Here is a 12,974-nt window from a genome sequence, read left to right on the forward strand (position 1 = left end):
AACGGAGTTCTGGCACCTTTTTTGGATGGAAACTTGTAGGGTAGGCAAAGCGGGTTGTATGACGTGTGAGTTCCGACACTTTTTTTTTTTAGAAAAAAAGCACTGCACATACGTAACACACATATAAACATGCTATATATATGTATATACCTACACTAGATACTAAGTGTAGTTTAGTGATGTTCAAAGTTACAATGGCATTGAAAAAAATGACTTATGACTTTTCAGATTTACAACTGTTTCAACATTCCCATGGTCACATGATCAAAATTTGGACTCCTGGCAACTAGAATATATTTATGACAGTTGCAAGGTCCTGGGGTCATATAATCACCTTTTGCGACCTTTTGACAAAGCCAGTGGGGAAGCCCAATTCACTTAACAACTGTGTTACTAACTTAACAACTGCAGTTTTTCACTTAACAACTGTGGCAAGAAAGGTTGTAAATTGGGGCAAAACATAACAACTGTCTTGCTTAGCAGTGGAAATTCTGGGCTCAATTGTGGTTGTGAGTGAAGGATTATCTGTATATTGCATCTGATTACAAAAGCTGTAGCATATATCAGTTTATTGGTTTGAGTTATCAGGGTAGTAGAAATTATTGTGATGGCTCTATTAGCATCTTTTAGCATTCTATTGTTTTTTTCTATTCTGAAGTTTAGTCTGGTGTTTTGTAAGTGATAATGCTTACTATGGATGACGGCAGCTGTTCTGTAAGCAGGCAGGTCTTAGGTAGTAATGCTGTGAGTCTGCTTATTACATGATTTCAAAATTTCAAATATGTCCCTAGTCCAAAATGATAGGCCTAAAGGCTATTTTTTCCTAAGTTAAAAAAAATTATCCAGTATTGCATTGTTTGGTTGCACTTTTATCATAATTTGAAAACAATTGTAATTTTAAGTTATGGGGCCTTCATATCCATATCCATAAATATATATATATATATATATATATATATATATATATATATATATATATATATATATATATATATATGTTTTCTGAGGTTTTCGCGGGTATTTGTCTATAGGTCTTTGGTTGTTCGGGTTTTCTCCCGCGTAAAATTGGAAGTGTCTTGGCAACGTTTCGACGAAGTCACATTCGTCATCTTCAGGCTGGTGTTTTTAGCTTCTTGCTTTGAGCAGCAATGTGTGGTTTTAGCTTTTTCTTCCTTTTAACTGCCAGTGAGGGTATGAACTGATTGGATGGGAGCTTGGCTGTGTTCTGATTGGGTGGAGGTGTGTTCTGAATGGTTAGGGGCTTGGCTGTGCTCTGATTGGCTGGGGGAGTGTTCTGTTTGGTTGTGCTCAAGTAAGTCTGAGTTGCAGAGGGGTTTAAGATTTTGGGGTTAGGGAGTCGTTTGTCAATAAGGGCGGGTTTCCAAATGGCTGGTAGGCGGGAGGTATCATCTCGCTTGTTCATGTTGTGTGGGCGTTTTTCTATCTTGATGGCTTCTCTGATTATTCTGTTATTAAAATGTTCACTTTTGGCAATGGTTCTGGTATTTTTAAAGTCAATTTCGTGTCCTGTGGCTTTAAGGTGTTGGACCTTATTGACAAACGACTCCCTAACCCCAAAATCTTAAACCCCTCTGCAACTCAGACTAACCTGAGCACAACCAAACAGAACACTCCCCCAGCCAATCAGAGCACAGCCAAGCCCCTAACCATTCAGAACACACCTCCACCCAATCAGAACACAGCCAAGCTCCCATCCAATCAGTTCATACCCTCACTGGCAGTTAAAAGGAAGAAACAGCTAAAACCACACATTGCTGCTCAAAGCAAGAAGCTAAAAACACCAGCCTGAAGATGACGAATGTGACTTCGTCGAAACGTTGCCAAGACACTTCCAATTTTACGCGGGAGAAAACCCGAACAACCAAAGACCTACATATATATATATATATATATATATATATATATATATATATATATATATATATATATATATATATATATATATATATATATAGTTTATGTCAAATTATTTTAGTGAGTATGAAAGAAATATATTACCCATATAGTAAGAACTCATTTAGTAATTTTGCTGCTAGTGAATGGCCAAACAGGATTGTATATTATTTTAGAAGGAAAAATACAGTTTCAAACAACTCCAACACTTAATCCTCCTCAAAAATTGCTTGCAACACACAGTATCTCTAGCCTGAGTTATAATGGTTTCAGACATTGTGTAATTACATTTGATTCCATATTTCTAACATGTTTTATACATTTTCTCAGTAGGAGAATATTTCTCAAGAAAAATCATATACTGTACTTTATAGCAGGGGTCCCCAACCCCTGGTCCGTGCACCGGTACTGGGCCACAACATGCCAGCACCCGGTCCACACAAACAAGCAAAGCCCCATCCGTGGCATGCAGGCAGCACATAAAACCATGCACTCTCCGGTCCATGAAAAAACCTTTCTCTAAGTCCCTGGTGCCCAAAAGGTTGGGGACCTCTGCTTTACAGAACCCTATTTTGAACTAGTACAAGGTTGGCTTGAAACTCAACATTAAGAAAACCAAAATCATGGCATCCAGCCCTCTCAATTCCTGGCAAATAGATGGGGAAGAAATGGAGGTAGTGACAGATTTTATTTTCCTGGGCTCCAAGATCATCGTAAATGGGGACTGCAGCCAAGAAATTAAAAGACTCTTGCTCCTGGGGAGGAAAGCTATGGCAAATCTAGACAGCATACTAAAAAGCAGAGACATCACTCTGCCAACAAAAGTGCATATAGTCAAGGTCATGGTTTTCCCAGTTGCAATGTATGGATGTGAAAGTTGGACCATAAGAAAGGCTGAGCGCCAAAGAATTGAGGCCTTTGAACTATGGTGCTGGAGAAGACTCCTGCAAATCCCTTGGACTGCAAGGCGTTCAAACCGGTCAGTCCTAGAAGAGATCAGCCCCAACTGCTCTTTAGAAGGCCAGATCCTGAAACTCAAATACTTTGGCTACCTAATGAGAAGGAAAGACTCACTGGAGAAGGGCCTAATGCTGGGAAAGATTGAGGGTAATAGAAGAATGGGACGACAGAGAATGAAGTGGCTGGATGAAGTCACTGAAGCAGTAGGCATGAGCTTAAATGGACTCCAGAAGATGGTAGAGGACAGGAAGACCTGGAGGAACGTTGTCCATGGGGTCGCAATGGGTTGGACACGACTTCGCAACTAAGAACAAAATTTTGAACTATCCTGCAGGTGGCGCCACAGGGCTTCTGCTGAAAGTTGCTCAAATGAAATTTGTATAAGGTATCAGGGTAAACTAGAAGTCACAAAAGTAAATGAAGATTGTGAATACTATTTTTTAATTTATCTTTATACTGAGGCATTATTTGCAAGGAAAAAGATCTGTTAAATAGGAGCTGTTTTCTGCATTTGCTGAGAAGAATCCTTGAAGTCAAAAGAAACAACCCCATCTTCATTTTTCACTGATTTTTCCTTTAGCTACGCTTTATTGTCGGGATAGTGTATTTGCTGACTTGTTAAACTTGTTATCTTATTACTTGTTATTGTTCATGAAGTGTTCTCTAAATACACAAAATAATGGTATAGATTTAAATTAAGTGCATGATCTGGAAAATCCCTGTTTCAAATCTGAGCCTTTGACTATTCTTTGCTACCATTTGATCATAATTCCTCTTCTTAAAATTTACAATGATCTGTTTTACATAGTGTAGTATTTTGGTGATGATTATAAATGCTCTAAAATTATTCAATACATGTAATGTGTTATTGATGTCAAAAATTAATTTTCTCCTCTCATTGCATATGGCTGCCAATGATGCAGAAATTGCTTTTAAGATTATGATTATTTTTAGCTGCATTTATGCTACCAATTGCATCTTTATTGGTAATTGTCGATTTGGTAGCCAGATGTTATTCTTTGAGGTTGAAACCTTCAAAGAGAAGTACAATTTCTGAGACCAGAAGCTGGATAGCTTCCATAGCTAATGTACTGTATATATATATTTACCTAAAGTGTGAGATTCCATGAATTCAATTCCCACTAGAGAATTTGAACTCCAAAGAATAATGTCTGGCTGACAATTGCCAGTAAAGATGAAACTGGTAATGTGTTACCTCCTGGTGGTTATTGTAACTGAAAAGAGATAGGAAATAAATTTCACATTGTTTGAAAATAAAGGGTGGAAGTCATATATGTGGCCATGACATAATATATAACATGTGTGTCTCTCTGTTCTGAGGTGGATTGCATATGCCGTTCGGCTAGCGCTTCTTGAATGAAAGAGATGCTAAATTTCTTGAAGGGAAAGGGGAAAGAGGAGATTGACTACAGATGCTTATAGGGATTGAAGTGACCCCCACCTCTCTGTAGCAGGTGCTGGAAGTCAGCTATTATGTTCCCCCCAATTCTTCTGTTTTTAGGCTAGACATCCCTAGTCCCTTTAACCATACTTCTTATGATTTATCTTGCAGAGTGCAGAGAAGAGCACTCTTTCTAAGGTTTCAGCATCTTACTTACATGGTGATCAGAATTGGATGCAGTATTCCAAGTGTGGCCTTGCTAGTGCAGTATAAAGCAGTACTAGCACTTCTCATGATTTTGATGCTATCCCTCTGGTTGATGCAGCCCAGGACTGCATTGGCTTTTTTGGCAGCTGCAGCACACTGCTGGCTCATGCTTAAGTGGTGGTCCACTAGGACACCTACTGTAGATCCCTCTCATATTTGCTACTGTTGAGCCAGGTATCACCTATTCTATACCTGTGCTTCTTCACCTTAATCTGAGATAGAGGGTGAGAAGAAGAACTGGTGAACAATCCCTACCATAATACAAAGACTACTTCCAAATAAATTTAAAAGAAAAATCTAGCTGCTCATCATTTGGAAAATATGAGGAGAGGAAGATACACAGGAAATCTTTTATAGTATGGAAATTATCGATAGGTAGGCCATTCTGCTTGTAGACCTAAAGGATATCTGATATGACACTTTGACAGAATGAGGCTGTTTTCCATACAGTTTGCCTCAGCCTATGTTTCCCCTATTCATAAAGTAATGGTTTGTGCAACTAGAACTACATAGCTCTAGTGTGCATAGCAGGGATTGGAGTGACCACTTTTATATGATCAAAAAAGAATAAATGAATTGCTGAGGAGAAAAAAAAGACTAAATGGAAACAGATTTGTATGAAATTTCCATAGGAATGAGGTTATAAATAATAATACTGTAATATCTTAGTAGAAAGAAACTATATTTTTCTGTAACTATCAGATTGTGATCAGGTAATGGATATGCCTATTCATCAGTCTGTTGCCATACACTAACTAACTGAATGAATGAATGAATGAATAAATGTTTTTCAAATCGTAATTACTAAGGAGCATGTTTAAAATGTCCCTCTCCCTATGAATGATTCTTTATCTAAACTAAATATGGACTGGACAATCCTTCAGAGGCAATCCAGATTCTTGTAAAGAGAACCCATCACAGATATGGCTTTTATTAAGTAATATCTGCATTGTTGGATGATGTGCTTTTAGAAAAATCTGCAGAGGCATTGGATATTGTAAGGGAATAACAAAAGGAAAAATGCCCTAGTTGGAAGGTAGGTGGGGAAAGGGAAATAGTAAAAGAGTAAGCAAGATGAAAATGAAATGTAAAAGGTATGGTCATTTTTTTTCCTGATCTTTATTTTTACTGTTCTCCCTTTTCCTTCCTTTCCTAGCAATCATGCTTGTATATAGTAACATGCTGTTTCAGAATAACACTCCATGCATCAAATGAAGTGGACTGTAGCCCATCCAAACTTCTGCTGTAATAAATGTGTTAGTCTTTAAGGTGTCCCAAGACTCTTTTGTAGATTTAGATAAAACATTCTACTGACCTTTACACTGACATCAACTTGTTTATCCAGGCTAGAGAAACAGAGTGCAAGTTGTTGGCTAAATTTCAACCTTGACAGACTTCAGGCTATTATCAGTTTTGTAAACATCAAACACTGCTTTGTTTTATGGGAAGGAAGGAGAAGGTCTCGGCTTTGGGGATGCTTTGGTGGATGATCTATTTTCTTTTCCTCATACATATTGCATGTATATATCTTCTTCAGTTTGAGCCAAATTCTGTCTTAATGGCTTATTTACATTAAGGAGTGTGTTTGACAGCTGAGCACTGATAACATATTCTAAACCTAAAGTATGAATGAATGGCCAGATCATTATCTACCCTATAGAACAAAGAGAGGACAGCGAGGGCAATAAATAAAAGTGGTTCGATTATAAAACCTGCCCAAACTGGCAATGACAGGGAGTGACTTTCTGGGAGAGGCAGTGATACAAATTATGGCACAGATTATTTCTGGTGAGCCAGATGCAGCTCCCAAAGGACTCCTATAGCATTTAAGTCAATACATTTTATTAAAATATTCTGTTAATGTAACTTTATAATAAGGTAGAATTAGCTCATCTGGTTATGTCTCCTGTCTGGTCTACTTGAAAAGGCTGATATCCAATCTTCCAGGACTGATAGTACAATCACTGTCTCTTTTACAGCCAGAGGAGTTAGGGTGGTTTCTTTCTGAGTTTCTTTCTCCACCCATTGTGCAGCTGGGGGCTACACTCTCTCTTATCTGATTGTTCCCTAGTTAGCATCTCTGTCCCCTGTCTTCCAAGGTCATTCCCCCCTAGCATTATACTCCTACAGTTTAGCCCAAGGGTCTTCAAACTTGGCCCTTTTATGACTTGTGGACTTCAACTTCCAGAATTCCTGGCTGAGGAATTCTGGGAATTGAAGTCCACAAGTCATAAAAGGGCCATGTTTGAAGACCCCTGGGTTAACCCAATCAGATCCACATATGCAGTTCTCATTTGTACTGTTTTCTTCAGATAAAGGCCATACTCTATGTAATATTTGAGTTCTGATTGAACATGAAATATATTGCTTTTATGTAAGGGTCCTTATAGGCTGCTTGTTTAATGTGGAATCCAAGATACTGATCTCACTCTTTCGAGGTGCATAAGGTATTTGGCCCTGCCACAACTTTGGAACAGCTTTCAGTCTAGAAAACTTTTTCAAGCAAATAGATGTAGGTCACAGACAGGTGGCTGCAGTAAAGTCCTTTCCTTCAGATCATAGAGTAGCTGGAAACTATGCTGGAATAGGTTCTGATGCCATTACTGCTATTCCCTGTTTTGTCTCACCTGTAAAGTCAGTGAATGGTGCCTTGTTGGCTAAACAGTTAAAGTAACTTGCGGATTCAGTTGGTGGGTTTTATTTCCTATTCCCAACCAGAAAAATGGCTACCATTTGGTCTCCTTAATGTGTTTTGGGGCAGGGATGGGAAAGTATAGGTGGGTATTCAGAACCTTGGCTGTTACCATATACAGATAACCTGAGAATTTTAGTTGACATATTGCACTCCAAAAATCAGGTTTGGTTTATTTGCAGATGGGCTTATGCATGAATATATATGGTAATACTTTTTAAAAGGATCTATATTTTTTATAGAAACCCATCAGCAGATACTCATAATTTTTTTATCAGAATACCAGGAAAAATGCAGATTGTCTTATTTATGGATGGCACATTTTTCATGATATTTCAAAGGTCAACTTATTCGCAGATGGGCTTGTATGAAAGTATATAAAGTAATATTTATTTTTATTTTTAAAATTATTAAGTATCATATATCTCCTTCAATAAATCCACAAGGTATTTTTCTGAAGTTTTAATAAGCAATTATTTTAAATACTGTATGATTCTTAATTAATTCTTTGAAAAGGAGTTATTATGAAACAAAAATATATATTCTAAGTATTTTTAAAATTCTTATCTTTTACATGTATCTTGTCTAGCGTAGCAGTGAGAGACAAAGAAACTTTGATAATGAAGGAAATTGTCGTATAATTGTGGTAGGATAATGAATAAGCCAGAGAAAGATAGTAGCTGATCACTTCTGGGAATGAGATCCAAATAAAATCAATGTTTTAAGAACAACACCCAGGTCAGAGGTGGTCACTCTCCCCCCTGGGCATAATAGTGTCAACTTTTTCTCTTTTGGAAATGGCACTTTTTTTTTTTTTTTTTTGCAAAATGCTTCAGTTGTGTCATTACTCTTACATTTGTGATTATGCATCTGTTTTGGTGAAATAGACTGTGTAGAATTGCAAATTGAGTATGTTTTGATATGCAGTGCCCATAACAGATGGCTTGTAGAATTTCTGGAGCAAAGTGACCTGCAGTATTTGATCTCCACAGTCTGTTTCATAATTGTTGTACCTCTTGAGATGGCAAATGCAATTTTGAATATACCTCTGGGGTTTATGCTTGCACATCTCAGCTTTAGAATTTAATCTAGAACAAGGGACACATGGCTTTTGCATGCAGGAGAGGGGAGGAATATGACAATGGACAGCTGGGTGATGTTTCCTTGATCAGTACTGTGATAAATGGTTGCCAAGAATCCCAGTTAAAGGAAGATTATCACTTTGTAAATCTCCATTCATAGATTTTCTGTAGTTGCTGAAATACAGATGGAGCTATTGCCTTTCATTGCTGTGCTCACTGGCCCAATAAAAAAATATAGCTTGTCTGGTTTTGATTTGTCTCTTTGTCTGTGTGTGTGTATATGAATAAATGTTCACACCGTTTTAAATCCTGTTTTGATATGGATCTATCTGCAAATGGCTTTATTATTAGATATGCAAATAGGGTTTTAGAAAATTGAAGGTGTTTCACGTAACTAAAAGACTATGTGTCTTTGGTGCAAAACAAAACAAGACAACAAAAATTAATAGCTCAAACTAAGGCCTGTTATTACTGCTAAACAGCTTAGGTGCAACTCTTTTTTTCCCTTTCATTATTTTATGTAATGCATTTAGGTTCTTTTTTTTCCCCCAAAAAATAATTATAATGTGGGCATTCAGTATCTGAAAAGGAGAATGCAACAAATGAATGTTCAAATGTATTTGAACAGCTTGAGTAACTGAGTGGTTTTATAATCAAGCAAACAGGATATGAACGTTTTTGGTTTTTTTTTGCAAGCTTCCAATTGTATAGGAAAAGCCTCTTAATATAGATACACAGGGAATTTATGAGAGTGGATGTCTGATGCACCTGCACTCTATGTATGAGTGTGTGTGTGTGTGTGTGTGTGTATTTAGTTTATACATGCACAATTAACAAATCGATCATTAATGTTAAAGAAAAAACAATAAAATAAAATAAAGTAAAAATACAAACAAAATACACACTAAGTAGAAAAAAGAAAAAAATACCTTATATTTTACACTTATCCATAGTCAGTGGTTTACTAATGAACTAACTAGTATAATATGAACAAAAGATATCACAAAATTTCAACAACGTACAACATCCAAATACAAGTAGACAGCCAAAGGAAGTTCAGTGGCACCAAGAGACACTTTCCTGACTTTTCTTTCTTTTGTACTAGTAGGCAGAGGAATGACATGTTTTCACCAGCTCTGTTAAAAGTGCGGCTTTAGGTACATTTCAAAAACCAATATGAGATAAATCCCTGAATAGAAATTGCATTAGAAAGAAATGGGGCATCATCTATATAGCAAAGGTTCAATTCCAAGACCCTCCTATACACAGCTATTTTTCTTCCCTTCAGTGAAGCCAAACAAATTGGAAACGGAAGGAAAGACAACCGTTTCAGGTTTTGCCAACACATGTGACCACCTAAGAAAAAATATGGGAAACGATCAACTTCAGCAACTGCGCTATTTTAGATTTTGTACTGTAAAATAAATGGCACATTGTAAAAAATCTTTTCCTGTATCAAACACCATAAGCAAAGCTGCTAATTTATTATTTACAGGAAGGTTGAAAAATGTATAAAGGCGTCTCAGCTGAATTTTAGCGCAATTCCCTCATCCCCCGCCAAACTTCGGTAGTATAATTGAGGAGCCGTGGTGGTGTAATGCTTAGAATACAGTATTGCAGACTAACTCTGCCCACAGCCAGGAGTTCAATCCTGATGAGGCTCAAGGTTGACTCAGCCTTCCCTCCTTGCAAAGTAAAGCACTATGGGGCAGTATATAAGTAAGTGCTATTGCTATTGCTATACACAGTGTAATATTTTTATATGATCTCTTGTGCTAATTGGCTAACCTGTGTGTTATTATCCAACATTTGCATTTTGGTCAGCTTTCTAATCTAAGCATGCATCTTAAGAGTAAGGCTTATTTAAACAGGGGTTAATAGTTTAGTAGTATGTTGTAGTGTAGCATATTCTGGACTTAATGGAGCCTAGAAAGCATACATTTTTAATGTTTGTTTCTTACAATGTATATTTAAAAACAAAATGGTCTGGAAAGAACTGGTTGTCAGCAGATAGTTATTTAGGATGAAAACTATATACACATGCAGAACAATAAGTGACATTGATCCAAAGGGATTAATAACTGAGTGTGTATTCATAGAATTACTTTTAATGGTCTTCCTGATTCTGCTGGAAAATCTATGCCAAATAATACCCATAGGAACTAATCACTGGAACTGCCAGACTAAAAGCTAGGACGCTGGAAGAAGTAGAGCTCGTTGAAATCATTAAGTGCTTCTATTTTTTTTTAAGTTTAGTAATGGAAAAGTTTAGGCAAATTTAATACCCAAGAGGAGGAGGAAAGGATCTATCTATCTATATATATCCAAGGGTACTTTCTGGCCTCTAAGAAGGAAATGAAGATTGCCAATTAGTCATAATAATCTTACATTAATAAATCATATATTTAGAGGATTCTATATAGTACCAAATTTTAGCTATCAGAAGTATCACAGAGAGCAATGTTACACTTAGAGCAATGTTAAAGATGTCTGGAGAAAAATTAGAAATTGCAGAGGTCTTTAGATTTTCTGCACAGCAGCCTTAAACTGCTGGATTTCAATGAATAATTTGGCTGGAAATGAAGCTAGTTGAGAAATAGCTTGGCCAGTTTAGCTCTTTCTTCTGCTTTGGTCATAGTGGCCTGATGTTCTGCCCAAGTGCATTTGTGAACCCTGATTAATGGATTCTTCTGATTTTTTGGGAGGAGAAGAAGGAGGAGGGGGGAGGGAAAGGGGTAGGAGGAGAAGGAGGAGGAGAAGACATCACAGTTTTAATGATTATTCTGTAATAGATTAAGAGGAAAGCGACAAAAAACTAGTCTCTTTAACCCGGGTAAAGAAGAACAAAAATTAAAAATAGGGTTTTGCTGCCATCGCTTCATTAGAGAATGTAAAACACAAGATACAAGCCCATCACGCTATTATTTCCTCAGTGAATTTTTAAAAAAGTTTTTTTTAAGCATTCATTGGGTGAATTCGTAAAAAAAGGAGAGAGAAAGGTTTAGAAGTGCTAGAAGGGCAACGACGAATGAGAAGATGGCATTCCTGCAGTTGGGGCGTTCCATCATCAAACAGAATGGAGATGTTTGGGTAAAGCAAAATGAAATGCATCAGGTAACCCCAACAGCATACGGTAGCAGAAAAAGTGGGTTGCCTTCCCAGTGAGCTGAGGTCCAAGATTTGCATTCCTACCTTTGAGAAATGATCAGAGGCCCGTACCTATGGGGAACCAAACTGGTCGTGTGGATCAACCCTCAGACAAACATTTGGGATGAGCATGTGTGAAGACTTAAATTACAGTGTGGTTCAGTATGAAGACCATGTTCAAGTGTTCAAGCAGGAACATAATGAACAAGGTGGATTGATTTGTGGCAAAGCTTTGAAGTAATGGTCAGGATGGGAGGAAAAGGAGCATTTATGAATTATTTCAAAGAACAAACAAAAATAGAACAGGCCAGGATGATAAACCAACTTCTGTTTGAGAAACCTGGAAAATGAGCATGATTTATATTCGGAGGGTAAATGTGCCTATTGATTTGAAAGTAGAATAGGATGTTTGAGGAGACTGATTTAGGATAGCAATCCCAAGATAGTAACAATTCCAAGATAATGTCAGACATTGTTTTTCATCATTTAATAATTAGGGAGTAATCATTTATCAAGATTCCCTGCAGTTCTTCAGAAAACATATGTACCGCTTTGGGTGCTTTATCATTGAGGTGAAGCATATGGCTTTCTGTTTAAATCTTTGCTTTAAACCTAGCCATAAAAGAATGCTCTGAATCTTTGCATGCAACTACCCAATTAAAAGTATTTATATGCTCATTTTATGATAGTTGTATGCTGATGTAATCAGAGGCTCTTGAGAATGTTGAACAAGTATCAGCTCAATTTCCAGAAGTATTGCTACTTGTACAAATTGCTTTTGGTTCAAGAAATAATATTCTGATTGTTTTAAAATAAGTTTCAAATTGTGATATAAAATATCCTAATATAGATATGATACCAAAATAATGAGAGGATGGTTCACAAAAGCCATAGAAAATGTCTACATCCCTTAATGATATTAGGCAGCTTTTAATTTCCTCTATGATTTCTTAAAGCTGCCAATCAAAATCTCAGTAAATGAATCAAGAGATCCTGTATTTAAATACAGACAGTACTTGTTTACTCACTGTCTCACTTAGCGATCATTCACAGTTATAAAAATAATGAAAAAGTAATTTTATAATCAATCCTTACATTTACGACCTTTGCAGATCTGTAAAGCAAAGGAAGGGTGAAGATCGTAAATACAGTCATGGTTTCACGTAGTGACACTTCATTTAATGACTGAGTAGCCAGACCCAACTGTTGCTAAATGAAAACTGTCTATAATCAAGTTAGTTAAAATATTAACTCATTCACGAATGTCTATCATTCTGGCTTTCTGCTGGTTTAAGGGAAGACAGTTGCTATGTGAGTTTCATTTGCTGTGCCTTAGCACAAATGGAAATCCAAGCAAACTTGGTTTTTTTTTTCAAGATATCTCCTTGTAACTGCCTGGACAACTCCATGCAGCTTTCTTGGGAATGCTTTTGAAAGTGGTTTGTTGTTGCCATCTTGTACAGTTGAGAGAGTGGCTGGCCTAGGGTCACTGAGTGATGTCTGGGCTTAA

Source organism: Crotalus tigris, unplaced genomic scaffold (genome assembly GCF_016545835.1).
Source record: "Crotalus tigris isolate CLP2741 ecotype Arizona unplaced genomic scaffold, ASM1654583v1 scf7180000024467.898045, whole genome shotgun sequence".
Classification (NCBI taxonomy): Eukaryota; Metazoa; Chordata; class Lepidosauria; order Squamata; family Viperidae; genus Crotalus; species Crotalus tigris.